Consider the following 20,738-nt stretch of genomic DNA (forward strand, 5'->3'; position numbering starts at 1 on the left):
GGATTCCTCGCAGTTCTCCCCGACCACGGCAACCTTGGCCACTGGCCGTGTGACTGCCGATGTCTCTGTGTTTTGCTGTTTCTCCTGAGAAGCACGGGATGCAGGCCTTTGGCTCAGGGCACTGAGCTTGCCTGTCAGGAGGAGGGCAGCACTGCTGCATGGGCTCTGTGCCGTGTGCTTTTTGGCAAATTTGCTGCCTTGGTTGTGGTGGGGAGGGAGGAGAGAGGGTGGGCAGCCTTAGAAAGCTGCGCTAATGCCTAGCTGGAAAGTACCATTTATCCTCTGCACTCTTCTGCAACACCAAACCTTCTGGCATGATTTGTCCTCGTGTGACTAGTCCCATTAACTTTAATGGCTTGCTTAATCAAGTCCTCACATTATTCTACCCTTCACTGTGTTTCACTTCTCATTCTTGTCCATGCCTCTGAGGAGCGGCGTATGCTGCTTTGCCTGGGGACCAACCCATGCCAGGTGATGCCGATCCACTTCTCATGGCCATTTGAGAATGTATTTTGCCTTAAACAACCTCTGGAAACATGCGTTGCATTGTAATTAATTTCAGGGTTCGTATTTCTGTTTTCAGGCACTGTCAGCACCAGTAAAACAATAAGGATCGAGACCAGGAGAAGATTTGAGTAATGGGCGCCCAGCACTGGCGAATAATGGGAATGCTGGCCCTAGTCCAGGAGAAATGCGACCCAGTAAACTTCTTAAGACTGTTCAATTGCTCTCTTTACTATGCAGGAGCAAGCAGGCTGTATACAGAATGAATGGCATTTTCTTAACTGCTGCCAAAGGAAACATTTTCGACACCGTATGTAATAATTTTCTCCACTTCGGCGTCTCAGCTCGCAGCAGAAGAGATCTGCTCCACGCCTTTTCACAGGGGTGATTTGTAATGGTGCAGCTTGAACTAAACGGAGGTGTACGGGGACCCGTCCCGAGTGTTTTGCCTCCTGCAAGCATAATAACAATTCAATCTGGGCAGTGTCCTGCAATGGGATTTCAGTAGTTGTACAGATCAGGAGTGAAATGACACGGGATGAAAATATTTTTAAAAGAAAGCAGCGTTGTTTCTTTACAAAAACAACTCCTGCATATAATTATTTGGTTATTTCAGTATATTTATCTTTTACAACTTCATATGTGACTCTTGCAGATTTTCCTGGCACTCTGACAGCCTGAGCTTCCCCTGCACCCAGACTATATTTTTCCCCCAAGCTTCTAAAATTGCGTTAGTGGGGTTTTCTTCTTCTTTTTTTTTAATCAAAATTTGTTTTTTTTTTTTTTATGCTTCATAGGTCACAATGCTCACACTTGTGTGTACAACCCATCTGCACACAGAACAAGAATATGCAGGGTTCATTAGTCAGAGAGGGTGAATGGCTTGAAATGTTTAATTAAAGAAAAAAACACAAAAGGCCCAGTGAATCAGATGCTCGCATAGTAATAGAGGTGCGGAGAAAAAAAAAAAAAAAAAAAAAAAAAACCTCTGCAAATGATATGCTGTTTGAAATGTAGGGTCTCTTACTTGCTCTCAGTTAGTTCCCACCAATGTCTTTCTGCAAGGAAGACCAGTCAGCAAAATATACGTCAACCTCAACTTTGTATTTCTTATGGAAATTCAGTTATTTCGTGTTAACGGTAGACTTTTTGTCCTTGATCTGTTTTAAAGTGAGGCACTTCTGGCGTTTACAATGCACCTTTGTTTAGGAATTAAATGCACAAATCTTTCCAAACAGTGGCAGGGCACTCTTGTCTTAGAGCTGCAGTGTAAGAAAAGTCCATCACCACTATGTTTTTACAGAGTCAAACTTGGGAAATCCTTGCTAATTAGCACTTGCAATATTAAAAAAAAAAAAGCACACAAGGAAACTAAAGGGTTCATTTATCTAGCTGCTGCTGTAAAACTCTGGTGTATTTTTAAACCTCCCCTGATGATGCATGTTTCTCGTGAGCTTCGCACTGGTAGAGGAGTCGAGCAGAGCAGAGGTTATTTCAGATAATTACAGGGCGACGTGCTAGCTTGAAATGGAGGCTGAGGAGCGACCGAGCACTGCTGCCTGCTCTGCCCGTAGCCCGTTTTGTGCGTGCGTGTCCGTAGCCGTATCTGTCGGTAGGTTTTGAGGTTGTGTGCAGCCTCATAGGGTGGCGTTTGTCTGCGGGCCTCCCTCTTGCTCTGTTTGGGAGCAGTGTGCTCCGGACAATGCAGGCACTGTCTCTGTGCTGTGAGCCGAACGGGTGGCTGGGGAAGGGGGCTGAGATGTTACACTGGCCTGTCAGCGAGGCTCAGCATTTGTATTCTGGTCAGGGGGCTAGCCACTGAGGCAGGGACCGGCCAGCATGCCCTCCTTACAAGATCCTTTCCCTGCTCTGATCTTTCCTCAGACTGGTTTGCCTCAGCGAACCCCTCAAGGCATAGCTGTTCCTGCAGCACCTAGGTTGGGTTTAGACAAAGAAGAAATTCAATCTTTTGTCCAAAATAGAGTTTACGGTACCTATAAACCTGCAGGCTGCTTTGGGGCTTTTCTTTTGTGCGTTAAGTGTGGGAGCATGGCCTGGTGTGGGGCTGCTGCTGCTTCAGCCTCTGAGGGGACGGCGCCTGCTCCTGGATCTCCTCAGTGCAAAGTGCCCGAGCCGCTTTTGTTTTAAATGAAAGGAGCTGTTCGTGCTCTCAGCCCAAAGGGCCGTATATCTGTGACTCGAGGGGCTAATACGCTCTGTTTTTCCTGAAGTGATGCAGCGCTGCGGCCTCAGCGGCGTGGGAGGCGAGGCGCAGGCGAAGCGCAGTGTCCTCGCCTGCTCTGCTGCCTGAGGCAGCGGCAGCCCGCAGGGAGGGGGAAGGATGCTGTAGCAGGATGAGGTAATCCTGCACGCCAGCTCTCGCCTGTCTTCCTGTTAAAAGTCTTCTGGCGATGCTTTGCAGTTTTCAGGACGGTGAAAGGTGGTGTCACCCTTTCTTGCTTGGACTGCAGCAGTTCCCCGTGATGGGGACTGCTAATGCAGCCCACCTCCATCACAGGGGAGACCCCTGGATGATAGGTACCCTGGTTCTCTGTGCTGACAGGGTCTCATCTCCTGTCAATCCATGGTCAAGGTAAAGCTCGACGGCTCCAGCTCGCACCCCCATCACACAAGCCGTCCCCACCAGCGAGAGAAAGGCCTGGCTGTTATGGTGCTGGCTCTTGCCTGGGCTGCTCTCCACAAGCTGGTGTGATTTCTCTCCCCTCTGTCCTCTCTGCAGCTCCCTTTTGCCCTCTGCCCTCGAGGATTCCTGTCTGAAGGCCAGATCAAACAGTCACCCTGGGAAGAAAACACAGAACAGAGAAAAGGCAATTTTGGAGGGGCTTGCAGGGCATATATCAGGTCAGATCAGTCTGTGATGGAGACAGAGCAGAAAACACAACGTTGCAAGAGCAAATGCCATCCACTGAGGCAAAGCCCCTGGCTGTTTCTGATGGCTTCAGGGCCACCTGCACAGCTACCTGCAAACCCTCTCTGTGGATAAACTCCTGTGTGCTGTGAGCTGTTTTGGACGAGGATGATCAGAATGAGGTGGCTGGGCACTGGCTTGACCATTTGCCTGAGCTTGATTAGGAGCAGGACAAAGCAGCCCCTGTCTTGGCATCCCAGGGAGCGCCAGGCCATGAGGGAAGATGCCTGTTCCTTGTACTGGACTGCTAATTTCCTCTGAGGCTCCCCTTGTCTGTCTGCCCGGCCCGCGAGACAAAGATCTAATTCTGGCTTTAGAGAAACACAGGTCAAGTCAAAACTCCTGGATATATTCCTAAAGGAAGCTGTCTCATTTGCCCTACTTCCCCAGTCCTTTTGCTATTCACTGAACTAAAAGACAGCCTCCCTAAAACATTCTCCTGACTGCAAGTTTTCAAGTCCCTTTAGGGTGATCCTGCCACCTCTTCCTAATGCCTAGACTACTGTCTAGCTTCAGCCTCTGATGCAGATGTCAGCATGTTCCCAATTATTGTGTCAACGTCCCCGAGAGAAGCCATCTCCAGTCAAACAAATCTGTGTGGATGAACATAGCAAAGTGGTGTTTCAATGCCACTAAGGGCTTCTTCCAGCTGACATTGCATTTGTTCCTAAAGTCAGTTCCAGTGGAATTTCTCTTTTTTTTTTTTTTCTCCCCTCTTTTTTCTCCTTTCTCTGTTCCTTTCTCCTAGAGCCATTTCAGGGAAGAGAAGCCACATATCTTATATCAGCATCCGAGACACAGCTAAATGGGAATTCACAAGTTTTCCGGTGGCTATTGTTCAGCTAACGTTGCATGCCGTTTTTGGCAGAAATCTTGTCCATGGGTTCATCTATCGGAGGAGAGGGGCTCTCTGAATGTGTTTTGCTTGGGGTGTTCACATTTAAAAGTTTGCCTTTCTTCCACTTTAGAGCTAGCTGCTGAGCTGCCTGGCAGGCTGCATAAATCCTGTTGTAATATATTTGTTGGCTTTATTACACTGAAAAACAGGAAAGTGTCTCTGTGCTTCTGAAAATGTTCTTCTGTTATGAAGAAATTTTGCCAGATTCAGCCCATCTTTTATTGCCGTACGAAGTTTCCAGAATAATAATGGACACTGACTTCCACATATTTAGATTTCTCCAATTAGAAAATATCTCTGCGCTCTGCAGTAGGGGAATTCTATGGGCCTTCCTCGCCCTACCAGCCCCAAAGAGGTTGGAATGAATGCCGTAAAGTAAGAAAGTGAGAAATAAAAGTGTGGGTGGGTGTGTAAGGAATCCTGACTGCGGTGAGTGTGGACAGACAGGTACCGGGGGCTGCCTGGGTCCTGCCTGAGGGCTGTCAGTGGTCTGAAGGACCGATGAGATCGACTCGGTTCCCCTGTTAGTCCACAGAAATAAACTTTGGGGTAAGCCCATCTGTCCATCCTGTGCTGATATCTAGCATGGAAAAGGGATCGTAGCGCAAGAGCTCTCCAGTGGTGAGTGACTAGTGATGAGCTGTGCTGTCCCTGCTGGGAAGAAGGAAGAAAACCCAGCGAACCAAGCAGCTGAATTTCAGTGTCTGGTCACTTCTCTGATGTTCAAATCCTGTGAACGCAAAGGTGGAAGCAGACCCCCAGACCTGAAACATGATCTGAAAGGTTATGCTTTTCCTTCCTGCAAGAAGTTAGGACCGATAGTACAGCAAAGACAGGACATAAACTGTTCCTCTCCAGTAGCGTCCTAAATGGTGTTGTAGAAAAAAAAGAAAAGTGTGTGTGTGTGCTCAAGAGCCAGGGCTGATGATACAGTTCTCAGACAAGGTTTACTCTAAATATATGTTAACATCCCATGTAGGCTAACCTCAGTAAAAGCCCTGAAACACACTGAGGTGTTTTGTTCCCTTATGTAGTAAAGAATGCAGACGAAATCCTTTAAGAAGAGGAATCTGAAGTCCATCTGAGACCTCCTGTGCAGGTGTTGTAGATCATCTCTTTGTGGCCAGCTGCACTGATTGGGAAATAGGTAGAATTGAAAGCATCTGAGCCAGCTGGGCAAGGCTCTGCCCAGCCACTGAAGAGCATTTCCCTGGTACAATCTCCTGTGTCCTAAAGCACACACCAAGCATGGGCATTTGTAGGGTAATTTCTCTCCATTGGCTCTGCTGGGAGATGAGGGTGGTGCTGGCCTGAAATTTCTCTTTTTCTGCTGAATTTATGTCAGTTGAAACTGGTCCCTCGTAAAAGGCACTTCCCTGTCATCACGTTGGCCTAGGTTGCACAGACCATTTGTGACTTAATTTTCAGTGTTAATAAGGGACGTGGGGCGTGGAAGCGCTGCTGTGCTTTGTTGCAGTTCTTACAGTTATAATATTGTGCTCTTAGTGCTTACAGTTTTAAAGCTGAGATTCACAGAGAGCTAGGAAAAAATGGATTGGAGGAGGATGCAAGGAGGTTTTCAAGTTCTTCTCTGTGCTCCCAGGTATGATCAGCAATACTTGAGCCCTTCATAACCACTGGTAATTTGCTCTGTGTTTAAAGAACGCAGCGTGAGATCTATTCCTGTGCTTCCATATCATCAGATGTACTTTTTATAATGTTTGATCTGAGCCTTTTTTTTGCTCAGATTTCAGCCCATTATTTCTTATCTACCTGGTTATTATTCCTTATCTGGTTATGGAGAACAGGTTGTTCTATTTACTTTTGAAAAATGCTTTTATGTGCTTAGAAATCCTCTACCAGCCCACCCATAGCATTCTCCTCTCTGGATGAAAACAACATGGTTTTCTTTAACCTCTCCTCACAAGTCATATTTTCCAGATCTCTTTGTTGCTTTTTGACCTCTATTTTTTTGGTCCTCAAATATATATATATACTTGAAGTGCTCAGGGCAGGAGATAATCCTTCATCTGCGTCCTTATGAAGCTGAGCAGAATGGAAGGATGACCTCTGTTGTAGGTGATGTGTGTGCCTGCTTATACTTCTTGGTTCATTCAGTTTTCTTAACAGTATGACTTCACTGAATCACACTCACCTTAGGATTTGCTCCACCTCAAAGCCTTCTCTGATGAACTGCTGTCTGAAGAGTTTTCCCCAACCCGTGTTTATATGGTTGGTTGTTTCTGGGTGAGTGTGATGCTGCGCTCTTAGCTGTGTTGAATTTCAAAGCATGGCTTCAAATGCTGAAATAATCTGATATAATCTTGTCCTCCGGTGTACTTGCATTCCCTCCAGACGTGCGTGCTCGTGTGCTGCAGATTTTAATAAACATCTCCTGGAGTTCCTCCTCTCCTTCACTAACAGCAGAATGAAATAGAAACAAGCACAAGAAAAAAAAGGGGGAAACATACTTGATTTCCCTTTTCACTCCTACAGTGACCCTTTATGGACATTTGTGTGGGTCCTCTGTTCGTTGCTGGTTTCGTCAAGACTCTGCTTCCCTGGTTGCTTGTGGAAATATCTGTGGGTGCAGAATTCAATGAGGTACGGATAGAAAAAAGTCCAAAAGTATTTCATACACAGAGATCTGGAGCTTTCCTGCAGAAGTGAAAACTCACCGGATGCTTGTGTACTGGTGTTCCTGCCAATTTGACTACAGTCAAGTTGCAACAGTGAATGAACGTCCAAAACAAGGTTAGCGTTTGTGCAGGCTCCTCGCTTGAAAATTGTCTTAACCTCAGATAAAAATCATGCAGGGGAATGTAAATCAGTCAAGGGAATGTAAATCAGCCACGAATACAGGGATCTTGGAAGCTGGTGAGTAGTAAATATTGGTTTTCTTGGTTTTTAAGTTCAATAGCACAACTAGATCCTGGTGTTGGGGAGCGCTGGCATCGCAAGCCCCCATATTCAGTGGCTCCATTGACATGAGAGCTAATGCAGTTCATAGTCTGAAGGCAAATGTAGGTTCAAGTGCTATATATATCCTCGGTCCCTTGCCAACGCGTGGGTTTTCCAGTAGGTATTTTTCATCATACTTTTTGCACTTCTTTATGTGCGTCTTAGGTGCGACAGCTGGGGAGAGTGGAAATAGTGTGCGTGGCAGTGACAAATGCTCAAGCTGAAATAGTCCTGAAAAAAAGAGAGCCTTTGTGCAACTTTGTCTTTAGGTTTCTGATGATAATAGCAGATGTCTGCAGTGAGGGAAGATGCAGACTCCTGCTGTGAAAGGCTGTAATAATGAGACACATTTGATGAGCTCACTCTATTTCACTCTTACTGATGAGTTGGTACTTTAAGGGTACAAGTAATTACAGCACATTTGATCAGATTTTGTTTAGGTGCAACTGGAATTGATTCCAGAAGATGAAGCTTGCGTGGATTGAAAAGTAACTAAGATGCAATATGCCTGGGCGCACCATCTTGTTGGAAGTATTTTCATCCCTCCTCCATCTCTTCTTTTTTTTTTTTTTTCTCATCTAGTTGAAACTGATTTTATTTTAGGTGTATCCTTAGACTTAACTGGCTGTGCAGTCTTCAGAGTTGTGTGGCATCGTTTTGTTTGCATGCTGATCAGAAGTACAGCCCTCTTGTCATTAAGTATTAGTCTTACAGGGCTTTGTTGCCTGCCGCTGAGAGTACTGGAGGGAACCTGGGGGAGTTGCACGGGATGAGAGATTTCAGTGGCTGAGGCGAACGCTGCACTTCATAGCAGTCATTCCAGGCTGGTGGACTGGAACATTTCCAGTGAAAGGGGACTGATACCGAAGTATCTTCACACATCGCTGCTAATCATGGGCAGGAAAATGCCTGAGGGAAGGACAAAACTCCGTAAACAGCTCTGAGATGGAAATAACGTGCTGCAGTCCTTGCAGTTGTTTTGACCGAGGGCAGGCCAGCGTGAGGTCTGTTGCTTTCTCCAGGTTAAGGAAAACATTGTAGGAGTGATCTCCCTCCGCTTTGTTTTGCTTTCTTGTCAAACATTTGGAATTGAAGCATAAATGGGCAGCAGTTACTGCTCCTAACCAGCGCCCCAGGGGAGTGGGCGCGAACCTGCGGGACCAGCATGCCGAAGGACCCCGGTCTTCAGGGAAGAGAAATAAATCTCCCTTTCCTCCTCCATAAGGTTTACCATTGAGTTTCCATACACCAAGAAGAGGGCTGTTTGCCCTCCTCGTACGGCATGGCTTCTCCTGGTGCACGTGCTCATCTTCACGATGCATTCAGACACATCTTCGGGCTCGCTGCAAGCTCGAAGAGGTGCGTGCCGGGGAGAGGGGACAGGCTGGTGCCATGGCTCTGCCCCACGCCACGCTCTCATTTTATTAGTGGCTCTGCACTCCCAGGGAAGTGCAATTACCAAGACGTGAGGCTAGAGCAGCAGAAATCAGCTGCCACCCCTGGGTGCGTGGTGGCGTGCGTGGGGAGAGAGGCAGGTGGTCGCTGCGATGTATCTCCGGCCCGGCAGCCAGCAATTAAATGGTGGCTGTGAAATTCGGGCAGGCGAGGGCTGGTCATTTTTGGAGCACTGCTGGTGAATGTGTCACGAAGCTGTCTGCCTTCACACCGCTCTGCCAGCCGGGCTTGATAGCGAAACCAGCTCTATAATTAGCTGGGAGGCGGTCATTAACTGCTTGCTTCTGTCCTAGGGGCTCAGAGTATCTGAAGCAGTAAATGTGCAGAGGTTTGGGGTTTTTTGCTTAAATGATTGTAAGTTTATTGCCAACGCCAAAACCAGCTGGCTTGCTTAACCTGGATTTCAGATTGATTTGTTTTTATTTTTGTAATTCAGCAGTAGATCGGGCTTTGCGTTCCCCAAGTAAATTGTAGGAGATGTGTTGAAACGTTAAGAGACCTTATTGACGTTTCTGTGCAACCCCTTCAATTTATAGTAAGCTTTCGTCTGATTAAAAAACATCACTGATTAGAGTACGCACAGATCTCTTTGCAGAGACAGTCTCAGTGCTTCCCTTTAACATATCTCCTCACCATGTCAGTCAGCTTTGTCGGAAGCCCCTGGGAATACAGAAACTCTCAAGACTGGAAGGTCGCTGAAGACACCGTCTTTATGCACTAAGATCCCGGGCCATTTTTAGCTAAGATTGCCTTCCACGCTGGTAGGTGGATAAAATTACATCCCCCCCCTGTGCTCCCTGACTTGCACCATTTACCTGCACCTATCTCCTGGAAAAGAGATTGTGACAGTGTTTGCTGCCAAGCGTTGCTTTGCTGGAGCTGAAGCTAGGGGAGGACATCGCATCCTGCTCACTCTATTTTTCTTTTTATTAATAACAAGACATGCCAGTAGTACATCAGGATTTATACTAACTTTGAATACTTTTTTTGAGGGTGTGCAGTTATCTTAAATGCTTTGGTACCTGCCTCATCTGGCAAGTTATCCACTCTTATTTTTTTTCTGTGGTTTTAGGAAGTGTGCCTCAAGATGGGACTCAATCTGGTGCAAGTCAGTGGCTTCACTGAAAGCTCCTTGGTATTAAATCTGTCTTCCCCTTTGTATTTGCATCTAAAACTTTCAATCTTTAAAAGCCGTGAGAAAGGCCATCAATTGGGAGCAGCTATGTTTGCTTTTAAAATAACAGTGCGCTCGTGGAGATTTCTTTCCCCAGATCAATTAACGTATCCTCTGTGACAACTGGTTGCAGTCTTTCCGTATTTTTTAAAGTGTTCCTTTAATTTACGATGTAGCTACTGAGAATACGTTCATTCATCTGCCAAAGATGCAAATGCTGATTTCTATACATATTCAATCATCTACTGCTCATTCTAAGAGTAGGAGAGCGGCTCTTCTGGGGAACTGGAAGGCAAAGGTTTGGATTCAGTGTTGAACAAGACGTCTTAAATCCTTCCTGCCAGCCTTGCCATCTTGTTTCATGACCCCAACTGTTATGTTTATCTTCTTGGTGAAAGCTAGCAGTTTCGATTTGCTTTTAATCTGTAACGCAGAGGCCACAAAGTGGCCCAGCATCCCCTGCCCTCTCTGAAGACGTTCACCGTATTTCAGGTGGTGGTGTTGGTTGTTTTTTTTGTATCTGGCATGTCATCCTACAGCATTAGCGCTTCTCTGGCAGTTTTTAACAACGTGACTCTGTGAAAGGAGAAGGAGGTCTCCCATCTTCTCAGTGAGCAGGGTAAGATCCAGAAGCCTGCATCATATCAGACCGAGCAGGGCTGGTTTTGACCTCATTCTGTCAAACTCAAATGCTGACAAGACACCAACTCCTTTTGGTGTCTGTCGTTGCAGAGCGTGACTGACCTGCTCTGCATTTGGCTAAAGAGCTGGACAAACAGCTCTGTGAAGTACACTGCCTACTATTGACCTCTGGGTGTTGTGTTTTTTTTGTTGTTGACATGTTTTTTTTAGGGTAGTTTACTTCAATCTATCAAACACAGCTTTCAAGGCTGTAGAATCTGGGTTGTACCCCAATTTGCAGCTGCGCCCAGCCCTTCGTGAGAGTCAGAGCCCAGCTCTTCAGGCTTTGCCTTTCACTCAAGTTACTGGTCTGCAAGGAGACTCATCTCACGTCGGTGTGCTTCGTACAGCCTCCTGCCCTCGCTCGCAGGGGTAAGGCCATTTCTATGAGAAAGCACACAGCGAGCTCAGCAGGTCGGTGCCTGGATCTCCGTGGTGCAGCGTTGAACCATTAATCTCTCCTGTGGCTGCTGGTGTGCCTTTGGAAGCATGAAATGACATCATGAGGCTTTAAAGCCAGTGCTGTCGGATAACTTTGCAGTGTTACCTTCCACAGTCAAATGTTTTTGTTGTTTTTTTTTTTTCTCCAAATCTGTACATAAGTTATAATGCTGAGCACCTCGTTTGTCCCCATCTCTTTCCTTTGTCTGCCCTCTGTCATGAATTATTCACTGTTTCATAAATAAATAAGGACGCCAGCACATTTTTTGGAGATTTTGTAAATTCTGTTTATAGAATAAATTCAAAGAGTACAAAAGAGAGCTCTAAGCAGCCTTGGGCACCAGATAACAAAACTATAATCCAGAGCATCTGCTTCGCACCCAGGTTGCCATAACCCAAAGCACCAGTGCATAGATGGGGATTTTTAAGGAGGAGATACTGCTTGCAGTATATCGTACGGGAAGTTTCTGCTGCCTGACGTGCTGTGGAGCTGACGTACAGCCTCAGTGCCTGTGTTTATAGCATGCAACACCCAGCTACACCACCGCAAGCGGAGCTGCTCTTCACAGGAATTCCCTCGCGTTACGCCTTAACAGAAGGACGGGGCCGTCTTGTCACGGAGACATTCGGTCCTCAACCCCTCTGAAGCAGTTTTCATTAGACAAAGTGCTGTCCGTGCTGTGCTGACACCATCCTTCAAGTTCCAGCCCACAGGTGGATGTGCAGGGCATTGCACAATGGCCCCCTGCCTCTGCTCCTCTTGGGTGACCCTTGGGTGCTGGGATGAGCTCCTTCGATTTTTTTATTTTTATTTTTTTTTGTGATTGCATATAGATGCGTATGCATATTCATGCAATGTATAAAACCATACACACACTGAATTTCAGGAAAAATCATTAGTTCACCATATGCTGTTGGCTGCTTCACCGGGCTTCTTTCTCCTTTGTACCCGATGTGCACTCTCAGCCTTGTTTCAGTCCTTAAATGTCTTCGTTAGACATGGGTTTTTGTTATTCAACCTGCTATAGAAACATTTTTCTCCTCTGGACTTCCACATTTTTCTGCCTGAAACCATTCAAAGGTGCAGTTTAAACAGCTGTAACTTTAGTCACTTTCTTGGAGTGCTCCTGAAGAAGATTTACACCGTAAGAGAGGTGGGAATTTTTCCTATCCAGTGGGACTTGTAGCACCTGCATCTTACCTTGGAAAGGACCCAAGAAACCAATTTTTTTAAATTCTTACTCACTTTACAAGGCAGCGTAAGTATTTTACATCCTCTTAAGAGGCTTCAGCATCCTCCAAGCTTTGTATCCATCATTTTGAAGGGATACACATAAAATAGTTGTAATAGGATTTGAAAGGCTGGAGGATACGTTTCTAGAAAGGCGACATATGGAGGATGCAGGGTAGTGGAGTGTAAGGATACTTTTTTTTTTAACATTTCAATCTTCTAATCCAAACCCAACTGTGGCTTTACCACCTGTGTGTCATGCACCATCTCAGACTCATGCTGAAATCACCTTGCATGCCCTCCTTCCCCATCGTGCATTCCAGTTCATGCTCTCGTTCTCTGGTACAGGGTGATTTAAAGGGGCTCTTTAAATTTGGCAGGAAGACCGTGGCTGCTGACGAGTGTCTAATGCATCCTTCTGTATTTTATTCATCGCTGACAGGGGATTTGGAGAGGGTGGGGATCTGAATAAAGTGTGTAAAATCTGCTGCCAACAGCATGATAATTAAAGGAGAGGAGATAACAGTGGATGTAATAATATTGTTACACATGCACAAAGCAGAGCTGATCGTCGCGTTGCAAACAGAGGGTTTCAGAGCAAGGTGCCTTTAAGACCTACATAACGCTGCTGCATTACCTTAGGGTTTTTTTCTTTTGAATTTCCAGCTTCAGAAATCCAGGCGCTTTTATTTATTTTTTTTTAATTTTTTCTCCTTTTTTTAATTCCCCTGACAGCACCCTCCAAACCTGGGGGTGTTTATGTGAAAGAAGGCTGACTACATATCAGATAGCGTGGTGTGATAAGACACGTTGCAATAAATAGGGGTAGAGTCATGTGGACTTCACTGCCATAACAGAGAGAGATGGCTGGCTGGGCTCCCCTCCTTACCTCCCCTCCACGATGCCAGCTTTTCGCTCAGGGCAGCTGCAAGTCATTTTTCTCTATTGCTCTCTGACATCTGGTGGCAGCACCAGGTAATGCAATTCGTGTGCTTAAAGTCAGATATTATATTTTGAAACTGCAGTAGCTTTGCTGAAAAAAAAAATATATATATATATATATATACATATATATACACACACACCTACCATTTCCTCTCGATATCGTATTTTGGAGTGGTCCTTCCACCCTCAGGTGGGAACACTCCTAGAAAGGTGGGATTTGACCAGACCCTCCAATAAGTTGTGTTAATACACGAGACACCAGAAACTAAATGGTGAGCTGGAGGTACCCGCTACGTCTTGGTTAAAAGTGTTGCCAGGGAAATTTCACTCAGAACTGCGTTGATGTATGGGACATAAGCCTGATGATAGCAGTGCTTCGGAAGAGGTGAAGGATTTTGGTTGTCTCTTCTACAATCTCTTGCTCTAGCAATTAATTCCCCAAATGAGCTGAAGTTTGCTGGTTCGCTCTGAGAAAATGGCCGAGTCTGGAAACAAAATTAGGCTGTCATTCTCAGCTAGAAAGAGAATTACATTTGCTTCTGCTAAAAACCATTGAGCTTTCCTTTTTTCCTTTTTTTTATTTTTAATTTTTTTTAATTTTTTTTCCTTTTTCCTTTTTTCCTTTTTTTTTTTTTTCCTTTTTTCATTTTTCCTTTTCCTTTTTTCCTTGTTTCATTTTTTCCTTTTTTCTTTTTTTTTTTTTTTCTTCCTTTTTGTTCCTTTTTCCTTTTGCCTGTCCTTCTTATGTGCTGAGAAGAGGCAGAACCGCGGAGGAAAGGGGCAACATGCCCATATGCGTGCAGCAGGTGCAGCCAGGGGGTTGAGCTCTGTGTGGCTGCTGAGGAGGTGCGAACGAAGCCCTCTGGACATACTCAGGTGCTGCATCACTGACAGATGCCTTGGTTTCTCCATGAAGACCCGTAGCAGGAACAGATAGACAGAAAGTGCTGTTAACAGGAAGGGCAGCTTGCTTCATAATGTTTTTTGTTTTTTTTCTGTTCCCCTGGTTGCCCTTGTAATCCTTGCCTCTGTCTTGTCACTGGGTAAGGGTAGTGAGATGTCAGTGGGAGTGGAAAGGGATGATGATTAATTTTGCGTGGCGTGCTGCAGATTGCTGCTCTCGTTCCAGTTTTAGGCAGCGTGCTTGAACGGCTGTGTTTCTTTTCCTCCCCAGTCTCCAGCAACAAAATAAGAAACAGGCCAGCTAATACTCGGAAGCATAATCCCCCAGCTTCTTAGCTGTGCAGCGAGGAGCGCTGCGTTCAAGGAGGGGCTTTTCTGCTGTGGCTCCTGTTTTTGCAAGCTCTGCTGTCTTGCCAGTTCTTGTATGTGGATGCCACGGCATTATCAAAAGCTTGTCCCGTGTTTCTCTAGCAATCAAATGAGCCAGTGGCTATGAGTATCTCCTTTTTCTTATCATTATTGTTTTCTTTTTGTTTGCTTGCTCCCAAACCCCTTTCTGGCTGGATTTTGTCTAAGAGATTGCACCGTTCTCACTCCTCAGGCACAGCTGCCATTTCTTCATCGCCCTGACTTCTCTGGCACAGTCGCTGGCCACATACTCCAGCTCTCGGTGTCTGTTGCTAGACGACCTGGAAGCAGGGCAGAGCAGCACCAGCGATGGCTCTTTGAGCAGCCCTGCTGGCTGCCCCCGAAGAAAACCCGAGGCAAGTGTCACGATTTATGTCCATCGGCGTTGCAGGGCTGAACTCTGCGCAGAAGAGGCTTGAGAAAACACTGGCCGTGCTCAGCAGATGGGAGGGTTTTGTGGCAGCCTGGATTTAAGGCAGTGAGTGGGGTGCCTCCTGCCCCAGTGCTCCACAAAGAAAGGGTGTTCCTCGCAAAGCTTTGCAGGTTGCCTGGGGATGATACACCTGTACTTGCTGCCAAAGGAGCCCGAAGCACATGGATATTTCAGCCACCTGGTTTATTTCAGTGCCCTCAGGGGAGTCATCATCATTAGAAAGGAGAAAAAACAATGCCCTATTTCTGATTTTCTCCCATGCTGACACTGACAGGCTTGGAAATGCGTTTCAAGTATGTGTATTATCAGAGGAAGCTGTGTCCTGTCTTGCTAACTGCACTGTTTCCTCTTAGCAGGTAATCTCTGGGTACTGCAGGGTCCCCCAAAACTTTATGAGACAGAGGCCTTGTTTCATGGTTACACCAACCACTTCTGTATGAAAGTACCGATTCAGTGAATTTTAGCTGTATTTGCTGCAATTTAGTGACTGTGATAACGCCAGGACAGCTCTCTGCTTGCTGTTGCTGCTCACAGCACAAGACTGAGAGCCAGTAGCACAGCCGAGTTGTAAGAAACGTCCCAGCACTGCTTGCTTCTCAAATTGCTTGGGGGAACGAGCTTGGGAGCTTGCCACCACAGAGCCAGGAGGTGTTTGCTATTGCAGGTTGTTCTTTTCCTACATTAAATGTCTCTGCACTGGAATAGAAGGTTTTGATTTAAAAGCTTCAGTTCACATTTGGGAGAGATGTTTCCTGTCCAGTTGTAATTGTTAAAACAGGTCAAGGTTGAGATCCAGATCATCATAAATCACTCTCTCTTTGAAGGCAAATGTTTTCCTATGTGGCCCGAGGGACTCGAATCAAGTCTGACAGGCCTATGGGTCTGCATTTTATTCTTGGCTTTCCTCTACTGCCTCTCCCGTATCCTTCTCCATCTGGGAAGTGGTGCTTACCTTGCGCTGCCGTTGTGGGGATTAATTAATCCCTCTGTTTGCACAGTGCTTTGAACATGCCCAGACGAAATGCTGTTCCTTTAATTGCCTCGTGGCTCTGTGCAGCCTCCCGTGACAGCACGGCCGGAGTGCCAAATGGACCAGCAGAGCCAGGGCCACCCGCTATGCTTCCTTCAGGGGTCTGCCACAGCCACCTCCTGCTGCGTGCCCCCTCCAAGCCAGCCCAAATTTAGGGGGACAGTGGCTTAACGGGGCTCCAGTGCCTCGTCACCCGAGCAGCCTCCAGCACCCTCCTCCTCTGGAGGCCAAGCTGTCTGCACTGCAGGGGTGGCTGCCAAGGGAAAGGTTTCTGGAGCAAGGCCAGTATGCAGGTAGCTGTCTGCCATGGCATGGCCAGCTAGGGTGGTCTAGCACTGACTGCTCGAAATCTGGACCTGAATGTAACAGCCACACAGTTGGGATAAGTTATCTATTGCTTTTTTTTGGGGAAAAAAAAAAAAAAAGATATGAGGACAAAATGGTAACCTAGCCGTCTTAAAGGTGGATTATCACCTTCATCTGTCGTCTTTGAGGTGCTTAAGACCATAAACCAGATCCCTGGTGCTGTCTTTAGAGGGCAGCAGGGTTTGTATTTTATTTACTTTTTTTTTTTTTTTTTTTGACGGAGAGCTGTCTTACATATTTGTGGTCTTAACCTCCTTGAATTTTCCTTGTTAAGTAGCTGACCATATTGCACTTGGGGAGGAGGATTGGCTCACAGTCAAAGAGGGACAGTTCGGAGGCACAGCAAGAATACGAACCAGCTGTAGTTACAGCAATAACCATTTGTACATCAATGACTGCTTTTCTTTACATCTCTTCTTACTACAGAGATGCACTAGCAAATATAGGACTTCACAGATGGGCTGTAAAATACCAGTAGAAACATCGTGGTGACATTTGTTGTTTCATTTCCCTCAGTCTCGTCATTTGCTGCCTTACTTTATCACTCCTCATTGTTCGTCCAGTCAGTCTGTATTCCCCCTGTTGCCCGTTGGCAAAGTTATTTCCAAGTGCCTGTGAATGTGGTGGTGCTCATGTAGTAGTGTCCCTACCTATTGCCCATTGCCAAAGGAGCAAGGTCTTGGTGAGACTGGCTGTGCAGGAGATGCAGGAAATACAGCCTAAAGGATATTGGATAAAAAGGATAAAGCCTAATGGATAAAGGATGGTGGGTGACATGGCAGGATTTGTTTTGTCATCATGACAGCGGCTCCTTTTCCAGTGATGTATTCAGGACACTTGGATGCCAGTGGGAGGAAGTGCAGCGAAAGAGAACGCAGGGAGGAAAAGGCCTCCAGAAAAACATCTGAGTTGCTATTCGTGTGTCAGGAAACAAATTTAGGGTGACAGTGCTGCACGTGCAGTGGTGGCTGTGGTCAGCCTGTGGTGTCCTGTTGGAACAGTGGGGCGGGCTTTTCCTTGCGAGGAGGAATGGGAGTATGAAAAGGACTTCTTAAGTTACCTCAGCCTGAAGTTTTAGGCACGCTGCTTTTGCTTTTAAAAGGAAGCAGGTGAGCAAATGGATGTAATTAGGAGCTGAATTCTGTATAGGTGTAGCCCTTGAAAAGTTCAGCTCTGTGGGGAACTTTGAATTGCTCCACTTCTCTGAGGAAGAAAAACAAAACATGATTGTAGCTACAAAAATCCAGCCAAGGATCACCGTCCTGCATATGTATGCTGGTGTGAATGCTAGTCTGGCCGTGGGCATGCTTACTACATTGCCCTAGAAGGTGTATTTTGGCCCAAACTCAGCCAGAATCTCACACTGGAGTGATACCAGAATGCAAGGAGGTGTGGAGTAGTGTCATTTCCATCTTTCTCCATGTGCTTTGCCACAGTGTAAAGAGGATGGTGGTTGGTGACTGATCACAGCTGACGGCCTGTGTGTGTGTCACTTCAGCACACATTGACCTGCTTGGTTCAGCTGAAGCCGTATGCCCTCTGCTGTCCTTCTGCCATGGGTTACATTTCACAGAAGAACCCAAAGCCTTCTCGAGGGCGCTCCCTTAGCAATCAAGCTGCTCTTGGCCATCCCTGGAGCTATTTTATAACTTCTTGACAGTGTCCCCCATGCTAGCTACTCTAACAGAAGCTCCTTAAAAAATAGAAACAATTGAAATAAAATAACACTCTAGCCTTGGGTAATGTTCATTCTGCTAACGTGCTTTGCTGCGGTAAGAGGAATGACTGTCACTTGAGATAGCTGGGAAAGGAAACGAGGTATTTATTCAGCAGAGTACAACTCATAGTGCTTGCTTTTCCATGGAGCTGGCAGGTACCAGTGCCTGGCTTGAGGTGGAAGATGACAGTATCAGAGATACCACACAGATGCTGTGCCTTCATCATTGCTCCCATTCTCCCTCCTTCCCCAAAAAGTGGGAGGGTGGAGGCTCTTGAAGATGGAGGCTCGTGCCTTTTGCTCCCTGGCTGGTGGAGGAACAGCCTTAACCCTCTTGTTCTACATCATGTCCTCGCCATTAAAACCCACACGGGGGCCGTCCTTCTGTCCCTCCAGCCAGGACCTTGGTCTCTGGAGGGGCAAGAGGTTGATCCCTAGCTTCAGGTGCTGCCCTTGCCGCTGAGGGAGAATTAAGCATGGATGCTTGCGGCCTCTGCCTGTGAGGGGGAGGCAGCCTTTAGGCCTTGGCCTTCGGTAGAAATCCCCAGGTGCTCCCACACAGCTTCGTCTGCTGGCTCAGGTCTTGCTGCCCTGAAAACCACTTCAGGGTTTTGTCTGTCTGGGGGGCAGTCAGCCTCTGTGACCAGGGGGCTCCCCTTCTCTGGCGAGAGCCATTTTGAGCAAAGCGAGGAGGCCTCGCTAGGAGCTTGGGTGGGGTGACAGGAGTGGCTTCGCCTTCAGTTTTCATCAAAGTGGTTAGAAATTGATGTATTCCCAGTGTTTGTTGTCCTGCTTCGTGATGCTATCAGTCATTAGAAGTGTTGTGTTTTTGTTGTCTTACCTCTAAGTCAAAATAAAGGTAATAAATTTAGTCAGAACTTCTGCTCAACTGTGTTTTCCCGCAGTGTCTGACATGCTTAAGGTTGATTCAGAACCGGGTATTAATAATTGCACTGCATTCATTTATTTTTAACTTGACTCGAAGCCCGAAAGCAATCAACCAGAAAAAAGTATTTAATAACAGAAAAAACTTAGAGGAACAGTCCACGTAGCCCAGTGCAGTTAGCATCCCTCAGCAAAAAAAGATTAAGTGCTACTGTCGTCAGCAAGGCTTCGGGGGGTGGGAGGGAGCAGGGGGAAGGGAGAGGGGAGATGTCTGATCCACTTAATGCAAAGTATAAATTGATGTCGTTTTAATTTTCTTCTTATAAGATTTACCACTTTACATGTAAATACCAGCCAGCGATGTGCCTACGCTGGATTTCCTATTCATACGGAGAATGTGTTCATCTACTGGAACTTAACCGATCGCACTGAGTTAAGGGGAGGACAATAAAAAGCTATGGAGTGAATAATGGAAGGATTTAAAAATGAGGCACGGGGGGGAGAAGAGAGAACGCGGTATAATTTTGGAGGTAAAACTACAGTTGAGATTAAATGTATATTTCTGGACATCTGGCTGATCTAATGTCTGTCTAACGATTATCTTGTAATTGTTAAACCTGCCGCTTTTATGTGTAGGATTAGCTCTGTTTAAGTATGCATGCAAAGAGCAGAATACTGACTGAGTCTGTGCAGCACAGTTTGTATGAATCCTAGTTTGGAGTGGATTTTTTTTTATTTTTCCATTCGTTCACGTGTATGTGGTTCTCGCTTTGCTTTTTTTGAAAGTATTTTTGAAATATGGGCATATGTAAGTGATAGGAAAGTTTAACATAAAAAGTTATCATTTATAAAGGAACTTTTTAAGAAAGGAATAATGGGAATGTTACTAGCCTAAAAACGCATCTTCTGAGCAATTGTATGAAAATTAGCATCTAATAATGCTGCGTCTAATTTAAGCTTTTTTTTTTTTTTTGGTCTTTACCCCAATTATTTTCGTACCTTAACCTTTGAGCTTAGCAAGAAATGGTTGCAGGAGCTCAGCTGACATCCTCTCAGTGCTGTTTCTAAAGGAAGAAAACAACCAGGAAAAACACATTAATATCACCTCTCATAGAAATACTCAAGCATTTCATTAGCAGTTGTAAGCTGGAGAGACAATAGGGAAAGGTTTATTAGACGAGAGATGGTGAATGGGAAATTGGCCATAGAAAATCAAAGTTTGATAATCCCCCCTAACAATAGCGACATCATCTCACTGTTGGCGTGTTTGCATTTCCATCATGCCCCGATCACAAGTTTCTCAGACCACATAATAAATAAACAAGCCGACCTTAACAAGCAAGGGAACCGATACGATGGCTCGGCGCCAGCAAAACGTGCTCCGCAGCCATCTGCTCAGAATCAGCCCAACACCAAGCAGAGCCCGGTGAGCGGGAAGCACAGATCCTTCCTGAAGGCCTGGTGGTCAGAAATGTCACTGATTTGATGTTCTTTGCAGACTGTATTTAATGTGACCTTTTCCTTACGGGAACAGTCTCTGCTAGTGTTTCTGGTTACACATCTGTGTTGAAACTGCTTTGTAAGTATGTTGTGTCTGTGTTAAAAGGCTAAGGGTAGGAAGTTGAAAGATCAAATATTTTGGTGTGTTATTCTAAGGCAGCTTAAATGAAAAATGAATACACGTCAAAGGATATGGGAAAAGGGACAGATTAATGCAGGTATGAGAGTGTCCAGAAAAGGTGATGTTTATGAAGAAACCGGTTTCTAAAGATGTTCA

At 45.9% G+C, this 20,738-nt stretch overlaps 1 protein-coding gene and 1 long non-coding RNA gene across 5 annotated transcripts in view; both read left to right on the forward strand.

The window, feature by feature from the left end:
• TSPAN7 (tetraspanin 7) overlaps positions 1 to 20,738 on the forward strand; it is an 82,525-nt gene that overhangs the window by 21,471 nt on the left and 40,316 nt on the right. The window lies entirely within an intron of this gene.
• On the forward strand, positions 5,501 to 8,332 carry LOC311433597. Of its 4 annotated transcripts, none has more exons than XR_014690846.1 (4): positions 5,501 to 5,594; positions 5,838 to 5,934; positions 6,450 to 7,208; positions 8,007 to 8,332. It is a non-coding gene; the product is annotated as an uncharacterized lncRNA (long non-coding RNA). The 4 variants fall into 4 exon arrangements; XR_014690848.1 differs by lacking the exon at positions 5,501 to 5,594 and having other exon boundaries at positions 5,699 to 5,934; positions 6,450 to 6,578; positions 6,687 to 7,208; XR_014690847.1 differs by lacking the exon at positions 5,501 to 5,594 and having other exon boundaries at positions 5,699 to 5,934.

This window comes from Aythya ferina, assembly GCF_964211825.1.
Source record: "Aythya ferina genome assembly, chromosome: 1".
Classification (NCBI taxonomy): domain Eukaryota; kingdom Metazoa; phylum Chordata; class Aves; order Anseriformes; family Anatidae; genus Aythya; species Aythya ferina.